This window comes from Hemitrygon akajei, chromosome 1, assembly GCF_048418815.1.
Source record: "Hemitrygon akajei chromosome 1, sHemAka1.3, whole genome shotgun sequence".
Classification (NCBI taxonomy): Eukaryota; Metazoa; Chordata; class Chondrichthyes; order Myliobatiformes; family Dasyatidae; genus Hemitrygon; species Hemitrygon akajei.
In genome coordinates this window covers 152,361,980-152,380,513 of record NC_133124.1, presented here as the reverse complement: position 1 = coordinate 152,380,513, position 18,534 = coordinate 152,361,980, and the positions used below count along the sequence as shown (strand labels likewise).

The following is an 18,534-nucleotide window of genomic DNA, read 5'->3' as shown; positions in this document are numbered from 1 at the left end:
ATGTTCTTTCAAATGAGCTTTCCCTGTCATTTTCATCAGAATCTTTAGTCTTTCCATCTAATCCAACTGTAGATAACTCCTGATCTACAAGCAAGTTAAAGGAGTGCCAGGGAATCTCATCATCATTATGTGCTGTCTTGAATAATGAAGGCAATCATGGTCAATGACTATGATTATTCTTGGCAAATTTTTCTACAGAAGTGGTTTGCCATTGCTGCCTTCTGGGCATTGTCTTCACAAAATGGGTGACCCCAGCCATTATCAGTATTCTTCAGAAATTGTCTGTCCGGGGCATAATCAGGACTTGTGATATGTATCAGTTGCTCATACGATCATCTGCTATTCAAATAAATTAAACACCAAAATGTTATTGTGTATATGTGGCTTTCTCAACTTTGCTTTATAAATTGTTGTCCTGCTTCAGCTACCTAGAGCACCTGGAGGAGAAGTTTTTATGCTGCAGTGGGAAATAGTAGTATCACTAAGAAACAGGAACATTTGAGCATGACAAGTTGCAAAAAAACCTTAGACTTGTTTATACACTATCCTTGACTTGTAAATATTGTTATCAATCTGGAAAAAAAGTTATGACAGATATCTATCAGAGTGGATTTTGGTTAATCAGAACCAGTACAGTTGGCCCATTGAAGAACTGCTCCAATTAGCCAAAGTTTGATGGAAGTAGTTAAAAAGCTATTTAAAAAAAAGGCAAACTACCGTTTAACTACGTATCAAGTTGTGCATTTAAATGAAATGCAAAATAAACAAGACCCCTATCAAAGCTACTACAATGCTATAAAACGGTATTAGTTCTTAATAGTTATCAACAGAGGAATATATTCAGTGTACGCTGATGTGTTCTTTTGATTGTAAATGACCAAGATCAGTGTAGATAATGGACTGCCTTCATACAATACTTTCAACCCTTCAAATCTTCATACCATATTTTGCACCCTCCAAATCTTCATTTAATTCTAAGATTCAAGATATATCAAAGACGATCAAGTCAATACCTTCAAATTCTCTGTAGTTCCTAACTTGTTGAAATAGTTAAATTGTTTCTTTTTCACTCCCGGCCATTTCTGACATCTCTCGTGCCTGCATGCTTGAAACAACAATGAGCAAAGCAGTTCTGAATTGTCTTACTATTTATTACTCACTACGTGTCAGTAAGAAAAATCACCTGCTTTTGAACACAAACTGCCACACAACATGTACGTGACTGACACTAGTTAGAAAATGTTTGGCACTAATCCTGCCTTATTAACCAATATAGTGTCCCAAATAAACAAAGGGAAACTCAGCTATTTTCTTGATATTGTATGTATGCATATGCGCATGCAGCCGTGGTAAAACTGATAGTGCCTTGAGAAGACCGGTTTGAGGAGGTGTTAAGGCGTAAGAAGGCCAACTACTTAGGAGCTGGTAGAACAGTGCCAGAGACAGGAGTGAAAGGCCTGTGAGCCTATAGACATGGGGTGCAAAGGTTTTGCTGGCTTCTCGCTGTGCACAACCTACTTTCTCTTTAACATAATGGGGCTGGAAAGAGAAGAGCCATAGTTATGGATCCGTGGAGATATATATGTATGTGTTTGTGTGTGTGAGCTCCAATAAACTGGCAATGAAGATCAAAAGACCATACTGCAGATTCTGTAACTCAAAAGCAAAGCAAAAGCTAAAAACATTTAGCAGATCCAGCAGTGTGGAAATTGAAACAGGGTTAAAGGCACTTCATTAGATTGTCTTTAACATGAAATGTTAATAATGCTACCTAATCTGTTAAATTTGTCTTTTTTTCCTGTTCTCATTAAATTAGTATTCCTTCTCCCTCCTTTCTGTTCTCTTTGTATGTTAAAATATTCTGATTTGTAATGCCACAGAATAGCTAGCAACCATTTGGAAATTTCCATCTGTTTAGAAACACTGTAGTGGTGGGAATTTACATAGGCTAGGCTGCACTTGGTCTTTGGTGGGAAATGTGGAATAATCTTTGTTTTAGTCCTCTGACTGTCTCCCTCAGTTCTTTTTTTTCTGCATTACATTGGTGACTGTCTATTTTTCCATTATGTTAATGATGCTTTGTGCCCTCATACAGGACTCAAAAATTTAATTTTTTGATGCCAGTTTCCACCATGTTCTCACCTTCCAGCTCTTCTCTTTCTGGATCTCTCTCTCCAACCTCCCCCCCCCCCCCCACCCCAGGCTCTCTCCTACCTCCCAGCTCCCTCCTGCCCTAGGAAGATTATTATATATTCACTTAGCCCAGAGGAACTCAATTTATTAATATACTCAACTCCTGATTGTGCAGCTAGTTTAACTGTTTACAAGTTAACAATGTGAAGCAAGGAAAAATGAAATCTAACTCAAAGTAAGTTTACTATCAAAGTACATACATGTCACCATATACAACCCTGAGGTTCATTTTTTGCAGGCGTACACAGTAAATCCAAGAAACCAATAGAATCAAGTAAAGACTGCACCCAACGTAATGGACAAACAGCCCATATGCAAAGGACAACAAACTCTACAAGTTCAAAACAAAAACAAAACAATAAATAGCAATAAATATTGATGAAGTGATGAAGATTCCTTGAAAGTGAGTCTATAGGTTATGGGAACTCTTCTCGTGATAAGAAGGTCACTAGTTTTGCGACTTCCTTCTCTAGCTGTGGTGGGCTGAATTTGGGTATGTGTGATAGCTAGGTGATCTTCTGATGCTTATAGATAGATAGATAGATACTTTATTCATCCCCATGGGGAAATTCAACTTTTTTTCCAATGTCCCATACTCTTGTTGTAGCAAAACTAATTACATACAATACTTAACTCAGTAAAAAATATGATATGCATCTAAATCACCATCTCAAAAAGCATTAATAATAGCTTTTAAAAAGTTCTTAAGTCCTGGCGGTAGAATTGTAAAGCCTAATGGCATTGGGGAGTATTGACCTCTTCATCCTGTCTGAGGAGCATTGCATCGATAGTAATCTGTCACTGAAACTGCTTCTCTGTCTCTGGATGGTGCTATGTAGAGGATGTAGAGGATTGCAGTTGGGAGCCATGTTGAGGTGGACAGTTTGCTCTTTTTAACGAGCTGGATTCCAGTTTGCACTGGAGATGTGAGATGCTGCAAGATGCCACTGAGCCTATGAGTCAGTGTCTTTGTTGGTGATTACCCTGGCCTGAGTTAGCATACTCCTGAAGACTGCGAAATTGTTGTGCCTACAAGTAAAAAATGCTCTGGTAAAACGTGGTGGATAGGATAGGGCACCTGAGGGCCTGGAGCAGGTTCTCACTGTGGTTGTGGAGAGAGGGAAGGACCTTAAAGTACCCATTTAAGGTACTTAAAGGGTACCTTAAAGTACCTTTAAGTATAAAGGTATGTACCCATTTCCTGCAGCTTGTTCAGGTGCATGCTCTTTGGATAGATCTGCAGCACAGTTAAAGCTGCTGCAGGCTTGCTTGGTACAGTGGAGGACGGGTAGTACTGGGCTTTGAAGAATACCCTTGATCGTTGTGGACATATGTTGCTGTGGTTATGTTGTTTTTGTATTATCTATTAGTCTTGATGGTAAGAGCCAGCTGTACTTTGTCGCCTAGTGTGAAGTCCACTTGTATAAAGCAGACTGACCAGAGGTTATTTGAAAAATTCCATTCTGATTAACATAAAGTAACTTACTGTGCTATTTAAATGAAATTGGTGTAAGTACTTTCTCTTAAGAAGATATCTGGCACAGTAAAATGAGATGGACAATAAGACAAAGGAGCAGAAGTATGAGATGAATGAGAAGAATGAGGGGAGATTTGATAGAGGTATATAAAATTATGATGGGTATAGATAGAGTGAATGCAAGCAGGCTTTTTCCACTGAGGCTAGGGGAGAAAAAAACCAGAGGACATGGGTTAAGGGTGAAGGGGGGAAAAGTTTAAAGGGGACATTAGGGGGACTTCTTCACACAGAGAGTGGTGGGAGTGTGGAATGAGCTGCCAGATGAAGTGGTAAATGCGGGCTCACTTTTAACATTTAAGAAAAACTTGGACAGGTACATGGATGAGAGCTGTATGGAGGGATATAGTTCAGGTGCAGGTCAGTGGGATTAGGCAGAAAAATGGTTCAGCACAGCCAAGAAAGGCCAAAAGGCCTGTTTCTGTGCTGTAATGTTCTATGGTTCCAAGTAGGCCATTCAGCCCATTGAATCTCTGCCATTCCATCATGGTTGATTTATTATCACCCTCAACCCCATCCTTTTGCATTTTTTGTAACTTTTGATGCCCTTAGTAATCAAGAACTCATTAAATTCTACTTTAAATATACCCAGTGACTTGGCCTCCACAATTATCTGTGGCAATGAATTCCACAGATTCACCACCCAATGGCTAAAGAAATTCCTCCTCATCTTCATTCTAAAAGAAGGATGTACCCTCTGATCCAGGACTCTCTTACTATAGGAAAATAGCAGAAAACAAATTAGCATGGCAACAAATGAAGCACAAAGCAGCAAATCTTTTCCTTGGGTAGTCGCTTGGGCTCCATGATGACTTGCTTCCTCAAATGTTCTGAGCTGCAGGAGTTGTTTATTTCTGCACTGATGTGTACTGCCCTCAAGTGTTTACATTGTGCTGTGGGAAATTGTGCTTTTGTGCTTCATTCTGAAATTTTCAACTGTTCAAAACAATATTGGAAGTCAGTGCAACACACAAAATGCTGGAGGAACTTTTTGGGGAAAAAAGTACAGTCAACGTTTTGGACAGGACAGCCGAAGGGTTTCGGCCCGAAATATCAACTATTTTTTTTCTGTAGATGCTGCCTGGCCTCCTGAGTTCCTCCAGTATTTTGTGTGTGTGTGTGTTGCTCAGAATTTCAGCATCTGTAGATTTTCTCTTGTTTGGAAGTCAGTATAAACTTGCAAGATTAATTTGGCCACAGTTCTGCAGATTGTCATTGTCTCCATGCTCAAAATATCTTTTGTGGACGATGATATACATACAAATGTAGTCTGAGTTTCATTTCTTGAAAATAAATTTCAGAAGCAAGTTGGAATTGATCGTGATATACCAAAATCAAACAGGTTTATTTTCACCTATTTTTGTGTAATGGTGGAGTTGTTGAGTAACCTGGATCATTTATCAGTTGGTCTGAACTTGATCCAAATCTAACCAAGGGAAACATTGGTCTAAAACCATGTTATTTAAGGATGCACTTCGCATTCAATAGGGAAAATGTTATTACTAAAACAGTTTTTTTTCAGTGAATAGATGCCAGTTGGTTCTGCTATGTGACTGGGAATCTATCCCATAGATTAGCTTACTTGCTCACTGAATGTTATTTATATCTATTGATCTTACCCTTCCTTAACCCAGCTCCCTTCAATGCAAACTCTGATTTCTGATTCTTCTAGACAAAGAACATTAGTTTGCCAAGGTCTGTGCTATCTGGATGCTTAAAAAAGCAGCAATCTTACAACTGACAAACTTTGTTCTGATGGGAAAATGTAGAAATAGTCCAGTGTATCTGAATGCTCAGCCATTTTGCATGCTGTACTCAAAAATCTGAGTAACCATAATATCCTTTTTGTATTAAAGTGAGCAGGACTGTGATATTCTGAATGTAATCACGCCAACTATTTGTATCGTGGCAGGGTTACTCATGATTTTGTTTCAACACTGATGCTTTAAAATATCACAACTTCTGATTTTCCTTGCTCACTAAACCTTGTCTCATTACTTTTGCCTTACTGAAATTATCTACAAATCTGCCAGTCAAATAAAGCAAGTGACTGATTCATAACTTGCTGTGTATTTTGATAGAATAAATCACTACCGCTAATTCATTAATTAAATCCTCGGGTAAGATGGCAGTTTGCTTGGACAGAGCATCCACCCTGGGTCTAATCAAAGGTATATTTATTTGTTCTTTACAATTGTGAGACTGCAGGACTATCTCATCAGCAAATTGCTCGGTAGTGATGGAGCTGGATGTATTGCATATCTTTGTTGCCTGGACTTGTTGCGTACCTTATGTTGAGTCGAGACGGTGTGCAGTTCGAGTGATTGTTTTGTACAATTGTATGACAATGGTAACATAGAATACTGCAAGTCCGGTTCACTGGTTAATTGGAGAGATCATTGGCATGGTTCTGGTGAGGACTAGGCCCAGACCATGGGATCGCCTGTTGCAGTTGCCCAGGGGAGGAATCATCGGAGGTGGTGTGGGATAGAGCAGAGGCCTCTGTGGGTATGCTGGTATGTTGGGGGCTGGCCCTTTCCTCTAGTGTTTGCTCAGTGGAGGAACAAACCGGATCAGGACAAACTAGTCTTGCCACTCAGGGACTTGGGTGGGCTATTTTTAAAAAAAAAATTTTGTGACTGTTTTTCTGCATTTGTAACCAGATGTGTTATTTATGCTATGTGCTATGTGCAATTTGTTTGTGCTGTTGGTAATGTATTTTGCAACTTGGGCCTGGAGGAACACTACTGCTCTTGACTATATTCATGTATGCTTGAATGATAATTAAAGTTGAATTTGAATAAGGTCAGAAACCAATCATCTAAAAGTAATCCAATCACACTGAGAAGTTTGCATGATTGGTAAGAGTTAGAGCACATAGTGTCTTATTTAATTAAGCAGCAATGTCAATTTGCATGTCTTTAGCACAGATAAAACTACAAGATATAGGAGCAGAATGAGGCCATTCAGCCCACTGAGTCTGCTTCACCATTCCATTTTGACTAATTTATTGTCCCACCCAATTCCTTTCTCCTGCCTTTGCCCCATAACCTTTGATGCCCTTACTAATAAAGAATCTATCAACTTCTGCTTTAAATATAGCAAAACACTTGGCCTCCACAGCCATCTGTGGCAGTGAATTCCACCGATTCACCCTCCTCTGACTAAAGAAATACTTCCTCATCTTTGTTTTAAAGAGATGTCCTATTCTGTACTGTGTCTTCTGGTCCTTGACTCCTCCACGATTGGAAACATCTTCTCCATGTCCACTCTATTTAGGCTTTTCAATATTTTATTGATTTCAATGATCTTCCCCCTTCATTCTTTTAAGTTCCAGCAAGTACAGGCCCAGAGCTACCAAATAAAAGCCTCTAATGTACTTGCCTCTACCACCATATGAAGCAGCATATTCCTTGCATCTACCACTCTATGAGTAAAAAGAAAACTTAACCCTCATATCCTCCTTGAACCTACCGCCGCTCACTTTCAATGCATGTCCTCTGGTATTAGACATGTCAGCTCTGGGAAACAGGTACTTTCTGTCCACTCTATCTCTGCCTCACATTATCTTATAAACCTCTATAAGATCCTGTTTCAGCCTCTGATGCTCCAGAGAAAACAACCCAAGTTTATCCAGCCTCTTGTGATATCACATGGCCTCTAAACCAGACAGCATCCCGGTGCAACATTTTCTGCACCCTCTTCAAAGCCTCATCATCCTTCTTTTAGAGTGGTGACCAGAACCCTCTGTAATACTCCAGATGTGGCCTCGCACAGGTTTGTAAAGTTACAACATAACCTCCTGACTTTTGAACTCAATGGCTCGACTAATGAAAGCAAGCATTCCATACTTCCAACACTTTTTTTTTATATTTGCCCTACTGAAATGCAACATCTCTCATTTATCTGGGTTTATCCATCTGCCATTTATCTGCCCATATCTGTAACTGGTCTATGTCGTGCTGCATTCTTTGCCGGTCTTCTATAATACCCACAACTCCACCAATCTTGGCATTATCCACAGATTTACCAACCCACCATCTACATTTTCATTTGGGTCATTTATATGCATTACAAACAGCAGATCCCTGTGGAACTCCGCCAATTGCAGACCTGCAGCCTGAATAAGTACCTTCAACTGCTATCCTCTGTCTTCTATGTTCAAGCCAGTTCTGAATCCAAACAGCCAGTTCGCCACAGATCCCATGCACCTTAATCTTCTGGATTAGCCTTCCATGAGCGTCTTTGTTAAATGCCTTACTAAAATCCATGTAGACAACATCCACTGCCCTACCTCCATCAGTCTCTCTTGTCACCTTGTCAGAAAACTCAGTGAAGTTAGTAAGGCACCCCTTGCCATGCACGAAGCCATGCTGGGTTTCCAAATGTTCATACACCTATCCCTAAAGAATTTTATCCAGCAAGTTCCCTACAAATGGATACTCATCGGCCTATAGTTCTCAAGATCTTTCCTTGTTCCCTTCTCCAATAGACATATACTCGCCATTTCTCTGGTTACCCATGGCTAGAGAGGACACAAAGATAATGGTCAAGGGCCCAACAATCTCGTCTCTTGCCTCCTTCAATAACCTGGGTAAATCCCATCTGGTGCTGGGGACTTAACCACTTTAATACTCCTTAGGAGGCCTAACACATCCTCCTCCTTGATCTCTAAACACCCTAACGTATTCATACATTAAGTACTGATCTTCTGGTCCTCCATATCCTTTTCCTTGATAAACGCTGAAGCAAAGTACCTTTTAAGTATCTCTCTCACATTCTTTGTATCCAAGCAAATGTTCCCCCTTTTTTTTCTTGACTGGTTCCACCCTCTTGCTACTTATCCTTTTACTCTTGATGTATGTATAGAAAGCCTTGGGATTCACCTTAATCCTACTTGCCAAGGACTTTTTAATGGTCTCTCCTGGTTTTTGTAATTCCCTTCTTTAGCTCTTTTCTGGCTTTTTTATACTCTCATGTGCTCCGTTTGAACCTGACTTCTGAAGCTTTACATACTGTTCTTTTTCTTCTTGACTAAATTCATCACTGCTCTGGACACCCAAGGTTCTCTTATCTTTCCATCCCTGTCCTTCCTTTTAACAGGAACATGTCTTTTCTGTACTCTGAGCAGTTGATCTTTAAACACCATTCACGTGTCTGATGTGGACTTGCCAGAGAAAAGGTGTTCCAGATTAATGCTGCTTACTTCCTGCCTAATGCCCTTCTAATTTGCCCTCCTGCAATTTAAAACTCTCCCAGAAGGACCTTATCTATAGCCATCCTGAAAGATCAGGAATTGTGGTCTTTGTTCCCTCACTGTTCATCCACTGAAAGATCTGTCACCTGGCCAGGCTCATTACCCAGCACTGTGTCCAGTATGGCCCCTCCTCATTGGACTGTCCACATACTAATTTAACCAACCTTCCTGGATATACTAAACAAATTCAGCGCCATCTAAACCCCTTGCATTAAGAAGGTTCCAGTTTATATTAGGGAAGTTGAAATCCTCCATGACAATAACCCTATTATTTTTACATATTTCCTTGCTCTGATTACATATCTGCTCCTCAACGTCCTGGTGGCTATTTGGGGATCAGTAGTACAATATCATTAGTGTGATTGCACCCTTCCTATTCCTGAGTTTCACAGAAATGGACTCAGTGTCTCACTCCTCCATTATGTCTCCTCTGAATGCAGCTGTGATATTGCCCATGATTAGTAGTTAAAATCCACCTATTTACCTCGTCCTCGTTCTCTTCTAAAACCTGGTACATTAATCCCTCATCCTTACTCCCCTCAACCAAGTTTACATTATAGCTACAACATTGTAGTTCCATGTACTGATCCAAGGTCATCACCTTTACTTCTAGCGTTAAAATAGACAGTCCGCATGCGCGAATTCAACCAACCGCAAATCGGAAAACCAGGAAGTGCTCTTCCAGCACTCGTTGCTCGAACATTGTTTGCCTCGCATCTTGTTCGTTTGCTACTTTGTTCCTGTGAAAAAATGGCTCCTAGAAAAACAATTACATGGTCAAAGCAATTCCTCAAAGGCTAAGAGGGTGCGTAAAGTGCTATGTAAAGCACTACAGCTTCAAGAACATAAAGATGACGGGAGAATCGGCGTCTCGTTCGTTCGCTGCTTGTTGTGAGCAAGAAGAACATGTACAGTTTTTTTCTTGTCAATATTCCCTAAATGTTACAGTATAACAACTATTTGCAAAGCATTTACATTGTATTAGGTATTATAAGTATTCTAGAGATGATTTAAAGTATTCGGAACGATGTGCGTAGGTTATATGCAAATACTATACCATTTTATATAAGGGACTTTAGCATCTGCGTTTTTTGGTATCCGCGGGAGATCCCGGAACCAATCCCTCGCGGATAAGGAGGGCTGACTGTACACACTTTAAACCATCTGACCAATTATACTTGTTATTTTGATTTTACCTTTCAATACTTTCTCTGACATTAACCTTCTGGTCTGATCCTTCCCTCCAGTTCCCCTCCAGTTCATGACCTGGGGCTCCAGTTCCTACCCTCTGCACAACTAGTTTAAACTCTCCCGAGTAGCACCAGCAAACATCCTGGGCAGGATATTGATTCCCCTCCAGTTCATATGCAACATGCCCTCTTGTACAGGTAACCCCTTCCCCAGGAAAGATTCCATTGATCCAAGAACTTGAAACCCTGTCCCTGCACCATTTCCACAGCCACTCATTCATTTGTGCTATTGCCCCATTCCTACCTGCACTAGCCTGTGGCACAGGGAGTGAATGCCTTATAAAGCCACAACATTACATTCCAGGCTGCTCAATGAATGCTAACTTAGCAATTTTCCTTCCTTGCCACTGACTCAACTGTTAGTCAATCTAGTCAGCTCCATCTTTGTACTAGCCTACAAAGTACCCAGGATATCTTAAGGGAGTGGTGTCTCAGCAAGGTAGCGTCCATTATTAAAGACCTCCAGCACCCAGGGCATGCCCTTTTCTCACTGTTACCATCAGGCAGGAGGTACAGAAGCCTGAAGGCACGCACTCAGTGATTAGGAACAGCCTTTTCCCCTCTGCCATCCAATTCCTAAATGGACATTGAATCTTTGGACACTACCTCACTTTGTTTTAATATACAATATTTCTGTTTTAGCACGCTTTTTGAAAACTATTCAATTAAGTAATTGATTTACTTGTTTATTATTTTATTTCATTATCTTTTTCTCTGCTAGATTATTTATTGCATTGAACTGCTGCTGCTAAGTTAACAAATTTCACGTCACATGCCGGTGATAATAAACCTGATTCTGATTCTGAACTGGCAAGTTAACCTTTAGGGAATCTTGGACAAGGACTCTCACATCCTGTAATTTCTGAATTTGCTCCCAATTTAGAAAATAGTTTTCCTGCGACCACCTCTTAGCAAGGCTCCAGATCAGAGGCATCAAATCTGGTGACCAAGAAAGTTGCGGGAGGTGTAGGCATGATTTCTGGAAAGCCATCTCACAAGCGAAGTGGAAATTCCAGGCAAAATGTGAATCAGTAAGGGATGCTCGATTCTTGTGGCAGGACTTCAATGCCATCACCTCCTACAAAGTTATATCAGGCAACATGGGAGACAGCAGGGCTTCCCTTCCAGATAAGCTCAATGTATTCTCTATTTGCTTTGACCATGAGAACATGGAGATTCCATCGCAAACCCCCACATCTCCAATGATCCTATGATCTTAGTCTCTGAAGCTAGTGTGGACTGCCTTCTACAGCTTAGCATTTAATGTCATCATCCCTCAATTAGTTAATAAGCTCCAAGGTTTTAACCTCAATACCTCCTTATGCAATTGGATTTTGTATGTCCTTACTTGTGGATCCCAGTCAGTTCAATTGGCAACAACGTCACCTCCGCTATTTTCAGCAGCACAGGTGCACCACAGGGCTGTATGTTTTGCCCCCTGCTCTACTCGCTTGTTACCTATGACTGTGTGGCTAAACACAGCTCCAATGCCATATTCAGGTCTGTTGATGATACAACTGTTGTGAGCCAAATCAAAGGTGTGATGAATCAGCATACAAGCAAGAGGAAGATTGAAAATCTGGCTGAGTTGTGTCATAACAACGTCTCATTCAATGTTAGCAAGACCAAGGAATTGATTAAGGACTCCAGAAGAAAACCAGAGGTCCATGAGCCAGTCCTCATTGGAAGATGAGAGGTGGAGAGCATTAGCAATATTAAATTCCTGGTTGACTTTGAACGGAAAAGCCTACAAAAGGTAGCGGTTTCGGCACAGTACATTGCTGGTAAAGCTCTCCCAGCTATTGAGCACATCTACATGAAATGCTGTCATAGGAAAGCAGCATCCATCATCAGAGATCCCCATGATGTTCTCTTCTCACTGCTGCCATTGGTAGAAGGTACAAGAGTCTCAGGATTCACACTACCAGGTTCAAGAACAACCATCAGGCTGAATAAAAGGGGATAATTACTTTCACTTGCCCCATCATTGAACTGTTTGTACATCCAATGATCTCACTTTAGGATTATTTGTTATTTATTGCTATTTTCTTATATTTGCATTTGCACGGTTTGTTGTCTTCTGCACTCTGTGTGATCTTCTATTGATCCTGTTACAGTTTCTGTTCTATATATTTGCTGAGTATGTCCCCATGAAAATGAATCTCAGGGTTGTATATAGTGACATAAATGTACTTTGATAATAAAATTCACTTTGAATTTTGAACGTGCCTTCTACCAAAGTGCATGACCAAATACTTATCTACATTGTTTTCCATCTGCCTCTTTATTGCCCATTCTCCTAATCGAAGTCCTTTTTCAGTTACCTTGCTTCCTCAACACTACCTAACACTATATGCCTCTTTATCTATCTTTGTATCGTTTGCAAACCTGACCACAGAGCCATCATTTCAATTCACCAAATCATTGACATTCCGGATTTTGTGAACTTCGCAAAGGCAGAAGAAAAATTAAACCCAAACTGCAAAAAAAAAAACAGAATTAGCAAATGTAACCAAAGACTTCATCAAACTAGCACGTTTTAAGGAGGCTCTTGAAAGAAAAGGACAGAGTGGAAGAGGCCAGTTCCGGAATTTGGGAGGGGGGATGGAGGCACAACAGCTATTGGTAAGGCAGAGGAAGAGAATCGGTGATGTGTAAGACCATAAGATATAGGAGCAAAAGTAGGCCATTTGGCCCATCGAGTCCGTCTGCCATTCAATAATGGGCTGATCCAATTCTTCAAGTCATTCCGTCTCCTCTGCCTTCTGTCCATACCCTTTGATTCCCTGGCTAAAAAAGAACCTATCTATCTCTGCCTTAAATGCACCCAATGACTTGGCCTTCTCAGCTGCTTGTGACAACAAATTTCACAGATTTACCACCCTCTGACTAAAGTCATTTCTCTGCATCTCTGCTCTAATCCTTCAATCCTGAAGTCATGCCCTCTTGTCCTAGACTCCCCTATCATGGGAAATAACTTTGCCATATCTAATCTGTTCAGGCCTTTTAACATTCGGAATGTTTCTATGAGATGCCCCCTCATTCTCCTGAACTCCAGGGAATACAGCCCAAGAGCTGCTAGACGTTCCTCATGTGGTAACCCTTTCATTCGTGGAATTATTCTCGTGAATCTTCTCTGAACCCTTTCCAATGTCAGTAATCCTTTCTAAAATAAGGAGCCCAAAACTGCACACAATACCCCATGTGTAGACTCATAAGTGCCTTATAGAGCCTCAACATCACATCCCTGCTCTTGTATTCTATACCTCTAGAAATGAATGCCAACATTGCATTTGCCTTCTTCACCACCAACTCAACGTGGAGGTTAACCTTTAGAGTATCCTGCACAAGAACTCCCAAGTCCCTTTGCATTTTTGCATTTTGAATTCTCTCCCCATCTAAATGATAGTCTGCCCGTTTATTTCTTCCATCAAAGTGCACAACTGTACACTTTCCAACATTGTATTTCATTTGCCACTTCTTTGCCCATTACCCTAAACTATCTAAGTCCCTCTGCAGGCTCTCTGTTTTCTCAATACTACCCGCTCCTCCACATATCTTTGTATTATTGGCAAATTTAGCCACAAATCCATTTATCCCATAGTCCACATACTGACCCCTGTGGAACTTCAGAGTTAACCGGCAGCCAGCCAGAATAGGATCCCTTTATTCCCACTCTCTGTTTTCTGCTGATCAGCCAATGCTCCACCCATGCTAGTAACTTCCCTGTAATTCCATGGGCTCTTACCTTGCTAAGCACCCTCGTGTGTGGCACCTTGTTAAAGGCCTTCTGAAAATCCAAGAACAGGATATCTATTGCATCTCCTTTGTCTACCCTGCTTGTAATTTCCTCAAAAAAACTGTAGTAGGTTAGTCGGAGAATTTTCCTTTCAGGAACCCATGCTGGCTTTGGCCTATCTTGTCATGTGCCTCCAGGAACACTGTAATCTTATCCCTAACATTCGATTCCAACAACTTCCTAACCACTGATGTCAGGCTAATAGGTCTATGTTTCCTTTCTGCTGCCTCCCAGCCCCTTAAATAGCGGAGTAACATTTTGCAATTTTCCAGTCATCTGGTACAATGCCAGAATCTATTGATTCATGAAAGATCATTGTTAATGCCTCCACAATCGCTCCAGCTACTTCCTTCAGAACCTGAGGGTGCATTCCATCAGGTCCAGGAGATTTATTGACCCTCAGACCATTAAGCTTCCTGAGCACCATCTCAGTCTTAATTTTCACTGCACATACTTCACTTCCCTGGCACTCTTGAATGTCCGGTATACTGCAGATGTCTTCCACTGTGAAGACTGATGCAAAATACGCATTATGCCATCTCTGTCTCTCATTGCAATATCTCCAGAGTAATTTTCTATTGGTCCTATATCTACTCTGGACTCTGTTTTTCCCTTTATATACTTGAAAAAGCTTTTAGTATCTTTTTTGATATCAGTCGCCAGCTTCCTTTCATAATTCATCTTTTCCTTCCTAATGACCTTCCTAATTTTCTTTTGCAAGTTTTTAAAAGCTTCCCAATCGTCTGTCTTCCCACTAGCTTTGGCTTCCTTGTATGCTCTTTCTTTTGCTTTTACTTTGGCTCTGACTTCATTTGTCAGCCACGGTAGTGTCCTTCCATTCGAAAATTTCTTCTTATTTGGCGAATAAAGATAATGAAGGGATGCTGAATGAAGAGAAGAAAAGAGTATTTAAAGTGAGTAATGAAAAGTAAAATACAAACAGTGAGATAATATCCTCAAAGTGCAAGTGAAAGCTCATTGAGACATTTATCGTTGAGTCAACAAATAGTTGTTTCAGCATTTATAAGTATGTTCTGAAAAGTGAGCGTTTGATTGGTAAACAACAAATCCAGGAACACAGATTAAACAAAACATTTCCTTTTATATATTATTCCAGAGTGGGAGTGAACACGTAAAGCAGCATTGGTTCTAGGTAAGTGCCTGTGCATTTTTTCAAGTATTACATAAAGTTAAAGTTTGTTGATTCTTTGTGTAAGATGATAAAGACAAAGCAATAGCAGTTTATCTCAAATTATTTGGATTTAAGCTTTTGATGAAAGATATAATTGGGGGATAGGAAGGAAATTTTCCAATTAATAGAACATAGAAGTGCCATTGTGTTATTGATTTTGAAAACAACATTTAAATGCTCAAATAACATTTATTATGATGCACTTCTTTCTCATTGGAATTGTCACAGTGGCCTATGTCTGAGCGGACATAATCAGAGAGGTGATCTTAAGGCTTTAGCTCTTTGAAGCTTCAGTGAAGAGAGGCTCCAGTCAGAGAAAGCATGTGTTATATTTGAATGTACGCAGTATAGGGAATAAGGTAAATGAACTTGCAGCACAGTTGCAGATTGGCAGGTATGATCTTGTAGGTGTCTCGGAATCATGGCTGGAAGATTATAGCTGGGAGCATAATGTCCAAGAATGCACATTGTATTGAAAGGATAGGGAGGAAGGCAGAAGGGGCAGCATTGCTTTGTTAGTAAAAAAATGAATTCAAATCATTAGAAAGCGGTGATACAGGGTCGCAAGTGGCAAGTATATGGCCTACAAGTTACAACAGGAGATACAAAATGCATGCCAAAAGGACATTGTTACAATAGTCATGGGGGACTTCAATATGCAGTTAGATTGGAAAAATCATGTTGGTACTGGACTACAAGAGTGGAAATTTCTAGAGTGCCTATGAGATGGCTTTTTAGAGTGGCTTGTGGTTGAACCCACTAAAGGATCAGCTATTCTGGATTGAATGCTGTGCAATGAACCAGAATGGATTAGAGAGCTTAAGGAAAAAGAACTCTGAAGGGCAAGAGATCATAATATGATCAAATTCACCCTGAAACTTGAGTATTACAGAGACATCAGAGAGGAGCTGGGCAGAATTGATTGGAAAAGACCATTGGCAGGGATGATGGCAGAGCAGCGATGGCTGGAATTTCTGGAAGCAACTGAAGGCACAGGATATACACATCCCAAAGAGGAAGAAGTATTCTAAAGGAAAGATGACATAACTGTGGTTAACAAGAGAAGTCAAAGCCAACATAAAAGCCAAAGAGAGAACATATACTAAAGCAAAGGTTGTGGGAAGTCAGAGGATTGGGAAGCTTTTAAAAACCAACAGAGGACAGCTTAAAAAAGTCATTAAGAAGATAAAGATAGAATAAAGTTAGAATAGTTAGCCAATAATATTAACGAGGATACCAAAAGTTTCTTCAGATATATTAAGTCTGAAAAAGAGGTGAGAGTAGATGTTGGACTGCTGGACAATTATACTATAATACGGAACAGCGAAATAGTGGATGAACTGAATAATTATTTTGCATCAATCTTCACTGTGTATGGTGGAAGTTCCCAGTGTCAGAGGGAATGAAGTGTGTGAAGTTACCATGACTAGAGAGAAGATTCTTGGGTATCTGAAAGGTCTGAAGGTAGATAAGTCACCTTGACCAGAGTTCTGAAAGAGTGGTGGCTGAAGAGATCGTGGAGGCATGAGTAATGATCTTTCAAGAATCAGTAGATTCTGGAATGGTTCCAGAAGACTGGAAAATTGTGAATGTCACCCCACTTTTCAAGAAGGGAGAGAAGCAGAAGAAAGGAAACGATAGGACAGTTAGTCTGATCTCAGTGGGGGAAGATTTGGAGTCGATTATCAATGTTGAGGCCTCACAGTACTTGGAGGCACATGAGACTAGTTTCCTCAAGGGAAAATTTTGCCTGACAAATCTGTTGGAATTGTCTGAAGAAGTATTAAATAGGATAGACAAAGGAAAATTGGTTGATGTATACTTGGAGTTTTAGAAGGCTTTTTGACTAAGTGTCACACACGAGGCTGTTTAACAAGTTATGGTATTACAGGAAAGATTCTAGCATGGATAAAAGAGTGACTTATTGGCATGAGGCAAAGCATGGGAATAAGGGGAGCCGTTTTTGACTGGCTGCTGGCAACTTGTGTTCCACAGGGGCTTGTGTTGGGACCAATTCTTTTTACGTTATATGTCAATGATTTGGATGATGGAATTGATTTCTTTGTTGCACAGTTTGCAGATGACGTGAAGATGGGAGGAGGGGCAGGTGGTTTTGAGGAAGTAGAGATACTACAGAAGGACTTAGATGGGTTTGGAGAATAGACAAAGAAATGACAGATGGAAGGCAGTGTTGGAAAATGTATGGTCAAGAAATGAAAGGGTTGACTAGTTTATGAACAAGAGGAAATCCAAAAAAACTGAGGTGCAAAGGGACTTGGGAGTCTGTGCAGGTTAATTTGGAACGTAAATGTAATGTTAATACTAATTTCAAAAAGATGTAATGTTAAGGCTTTATAAAGCACTGGTGAGGCCTCACTTGGAGTATTGTGACCAGTTTTGAGTTTGTGATCAGGATGTGCTGAAACTGGAGAGGGTGCGTGAATATGATCCCAGGATTGAATGGCTTTACATACAAAGAGGGTCTGTATCCACCAGAATTCAGAAGTGACATGTGATCTCATTAAAAACCTATCGAATGGTGATAGGTCTTGATAGAGTGGATGTGGAGAGGATGTTTCTTATGATGGGAGAGTCTGAGACCAGAGGACACAGCCTCAGAATAGAGGAGAGACCTTTTAGAACAGAGATGAAGAATTTCTTTAGCCAGAGAGTGGTGAATCTGTGGAATTCTTTGTTACAGGCAGCTGTGAGGCCTAATCTTTATGTATATATAAGGCAGAGGTTGATATATTCTTGAGTGGTCAGGGCATGAAGGGATACAGGCAGAAAGCAGGACATTGGGGCTGAGAGGAAAATTGGACTAGCCATGATGATGAAGCAGACTCGATGGGCTATCTGGCCATATTCTGCTCCTATATCTGATGGTCTTATGGAATCTCTGGAAAAGAAAGTTTGAAACATTCATTGCACTATGCTGAACAAACAGAAGGGTGATTGGAAACTTCCATTTTCCCATCAAAATGGATAATAATACTTGGTAATTAAATCGCAAACGAGAAAATCTGCAGATGCTGGAAAGCAACACACTCAAAATGCTGGAGGAAACCGGCTAGGCAGCATCTGTGGAAAGAAGTATGGTTGATGTTTTGGGCCAAAACCTTTTGGCAGAACTGGGAAAAAAAGCTGAGGAGTAGATTTAAAAGGTGGGGGGAGGGGAGAGAGAAACACCAGGTGAAACCTGCAGCGGGAGGGATGAAGTAAAGTGCTGGGAAGTTGATTGGTGAAAGAGACAACACCTCACTTCCCTTTCTCGATCTCACAGTCTCTATCTCTGGAGACAGCATCCAC

The 18,534-nt window shown here is 40.5% G+C and overlaps 1 protein-coding gene across 13 annotated transcripts in view; it reads left to right on the top strand.

The window, feature by feature from the left end:
* fam49bb (family with sequence similarity 49 member Bb) overlaps positions 1-18,534 on the top strand; it is a 208,726-nt gene that overhangs the window by 105,770 nt on the left and 84,422 nt on the right. For 8 of the 13 annotated variants that reach the window (XM_073052909.1, XM_073052946.1, XM_073052892.1 and 5 more), the window contains one exon: positions 15,151-15,186. The exons of the other annotated variants lie outside the window; for them this stretch is intronic. The gene's annotated coding sequence lies outside the window, so the exon portion shown is untranslated. The remainder of the gene's footprint in view (positions 1-15,150; positions 15,187-18,534) is intronic. 13 annotated transcript variants of the gene reach the window in all.